Here is a 3,822-nt window from a genome sequence, read left to right as displayed (position 1 = left end):
TATTAAAGATGGGGAGATGTAGAGACTAAAGAAGAAAAACTGATTCATGAAACTCAAAGAGCCAATCTGTGTTTCTTAGATGAGTCATGAACCGATGATTAAAAATTGAAAGCCCTAAACTTCCATTGAAGAGAACGCTTACAGACCAAAGAGGTTTATTGGGTTTTTTTTTTAACGAATCTCATTTCAAAACGTGAGTTATAAAGTATTTATTAAATCATTAGATAAAATAAATAAGTGTGGGTCTCACAGAGAAAGCCGAAGAAGCAAAGGTTTCCGACCTTCATAATTATATATTTGTTTCAGCCATCAATGTACAAAGAATTCTTTAACTCAGTGGTATAAATGTTGTTGTTTAGATCTCAATAACCCGGGTTCGAATCACAGACTTGACACTTTTTCACACTTTTTAAAAGTGGGATCAACATATCGCTGACGTGTCGCATCAGGAGTGATGCAAGTGCCCTATTATAATGTAGATTTAATTAAATGCAGATTTTAAATGCATTGACTCTAAATCCTATATATTAATTAAGAAGCATTTGAAAAGATGTAACCACAATTTTGTATTAATTAAAAAAAACACCTTGCTTATGCGGCACATCTAAAAAAAATTTCTAAGAATTCTAGAGCACCTAATATAAACTATAGTTTAAGTCCCGTTTTTTCATAATTATATAACACTAGAGAACATTATATTAACCTAAAATATAAGAAGTGTGTATTCTTTCCTTAAATAAAAGCTACAGAATTACCTAATATGATTTACATATATATGTCAATTAATGATTATGAATAATAAAGATTTGATAATACTTTTTGCTTCCTTCCTCATTTTTGTTTAATTTTATATTATTAAAAAAATTAAACAATCACATTCAACCATTTAATAAAAAAAATTAGATTTTTTCAAATATGTCTTTTCAAATATGTTATATTTTGATTTTTTTTAAATGACTTTAAATTACAAAAAATGTTAAAAATCCCTTTGAAAATTTTGTGATAAATGGCTTAATTGTTTTGTTATAACAAGATCCAAATGATCATACAATCGTATTAATATAAATTTTTATTTAATAGATATTCATTCAAGAATGTCTTCGATGAAAAAAATAAGGTTTTTATGTCATAATTTGTTTAATATCCAATCCGATCAACCCATGATGTATTAATTATAGTTTTGTTCCATAAATTTTAATAAAAATTGTTTCGATCCATCGGAAAGAAATTATATAATAACAACAAAAAATATTGTATATGCATAAATAAGATGATCAAATATATAAAAGAAATTACATATAATATATACAAATAAACTCACCCTGCGCAAGGTGCAGGTCTTATCCTCGTGTTATTGTAAAATATACAAAAAAAAAGTATTTGGGACAGCAAAATAAATGAAAAGTATCTAGCAGGCAACGTTCAATGCTCTTACTCCTGCGAAAGTCAGAGGTAAAAATCTCTCTTTACCCCCTCTTGATTGTTATTCAGGTAGATGCTTTTGTCTCCTGGATTACTCGTGATACAAAAGGGAAAGTCCTCATGCATAGTCGAAGATCATATTCAGCAGTTCATTCGCTAGAGGAGGCGGAACTATATGCTATCTTATGGGCAGTAGAAAGTATGCAATCCTTAAAGCTTGATAACATCATCTTTGAGTCTTCCTTTACTCATGCGCGTCGCTGCTTATATCGTTGGGATGGTCAGGTATGTGCTCTTGAATCCTCTCGAATCTCAAGCATCATCAACTCAAAGCTACAGTTTCTATCGGCTTGAAGTCTAGACCATGTTCTTCCTGAAAGAAACTCCATAGCTTCGAGAATCGCTGTAAGTGTGACATCAGAACATCGGTACCGATCTTATGTCGCAAGGAATGGACCTTCTTGGCTTCATCAGGCAATAGCAGGAGAGGCTTAAATATTGTCTCCATCCTGCTACTTTTACCCACTTTATCTGAGATTTTCATCTTCTAGTGGTTGTTCTGTCCTTTTTGCCGTGTGCGCTTGTCTCTTATCCCTATTGGGTTTGTTTTTTTCATTTGAACTTTTGCTTCTTTTGTCTCTGCATGGTGCTTGTACACCAATGCCGTACGTTTGTGCTTTGGCTTTGCTCTTGGCCCTTTATGTTGAATGGAAATTATCAGTGTTAAAAAAAAAAAAAATCTTCAGATTCCTTCTAAGCAAAAAAGTATACGTTATCTATTATCCGGAGGAGGCTATTTAGGTAAAGGAACAACGTTTTGAGTTACCAAATCTGTTAGCAAGTGGAACATTCTTGTCACTAATAAGTGTGTGTTTAATGTAGCCTGCTATTATTACATTGTTTACATTTTTATTACCTCCACAACCTTTTTATGAGGAACTTGTTTCCATTGCCTTTGAACATGCTCTCTGCATTGTATTACTTGTCTATAGCTCTGTTTCACTACGTACTGCCAAGTTCTGTTGGCAAACATTGATTCACCTTCTACCCACTTCTTTTCACACCACATATATCATACTTTCCAGCTGTTTATACATTTTTTTTCTCTTGGACAGATAATAATTAAGTTGGCAGGAGCCAATGGTGTTAGACTAATGAAGCAAGTATTTGATTCTGCAGACGACTATGTTAAACTAATGAAGTAAGTATTTCCAGAATCTAGTCCTCTCCGGTCTATGTACTCGAGGAGTGGTTCTCAGTGGTCTAGAAGATTTTCTTGCCTCTTGAGGTCAGTATTCAAAATTTGAATCCATCAAGAAACTGCTTTCGACTCCAAAATTTACGTGCTTGTACTCGAGGAGTGCCTCGGCATGCAGCTGTTTACTTGTCTCTGGTCAGATTGAAAAAATTTGGACTAGGCAACATACATTTCTGTTATCATAGTTCAAATTTGGTTGTTGATTTTCCATGTTCACATTCTTATTTCAAGAGCATGCCGAGCAGATTTTTATTCAGGAGCATGCCAACCTCTGCTGCTCTTGATCTTGTTGCCAAAAACTTGAATTTGTTTTTTGAGTTACATATCACTCAGCAAATGTTGAAGTTCCTTGAATTATTTCCTTGTCCATGCAAGTACACTCTGCAAATGAACTCGAGGAGTGGTTTCACTAGCCTATCATCCCCGACCGACCGTTATTACATAAGACAACAACTTTCAGACGATTCTGTCTCCAATACTCTACTCTTTATTTCAACTTCAGTACTTGGGTTTTGATCTTTCTTGTTAATTACTGGAATCATCTGTTATCTTACAGAATTATACTTTTAAACATCTATTTCGGTATAAAATACATCTTATTGGGAGCTGAGTTCTAGCTGCTGATACGATATGATGGTTAAGAGTTGGTTACCCTATTTTAACTAATGACTTGTGTTCGTCTTTTTGTGAATTACGTTTTAGTACTTTTATATGTTAGACTATTATTTTTTGCATTAATGTTATGTTTAAATTGTATTAGAACATATCTAAGGATTATTATTCATGCATTGCCTCTGCGCAAGCGCGGGGTTGTAGACATATTTCTTGTTTCATCTCAATATTTGTTAGGGTTATTGTAGCTGTGAATTTTGCGTTTTGGGTTGATCATTGTTTTTTAAGTTTTTTATTGTTATAGGGTTAGAGTTGTGACGATGTACTGTGTATGCACTATTCTCCACTCATGAAGAACTAAACTGTGTTAGTAATGTGATTGATATAGTTCGTGTTGTTGCTTGCTGTGTCACTGAGACTTATTGTTTGTTTGTCTTTTTAATTTGTTACTTGTACTGTTGAGATTACATAAATTATATTAAGGTTGTTGAGAATACCTTTTGTTTCTGGATATTTTTTCTCCAGTTTAG

The sequence above is a fragment of the Brassica oleracea genome, chromosome C6 (assembly GCF_000695525.1).
Source record: "Brassica oleracea var. oleracea cultivar TO1000 chromosome C6, BOL, whole genome shotgun sequence".
In the NCBI taxonomy this organism is placed as follows: Eukaryota; Viridiplantae; Streptophyta; class Magnoliopsida; order Brassicales; family Brassicaceae; genus Brassica; species Brassica oleracea.
This window is presented reverse-complemented; position numbering follows the sequence as displayed.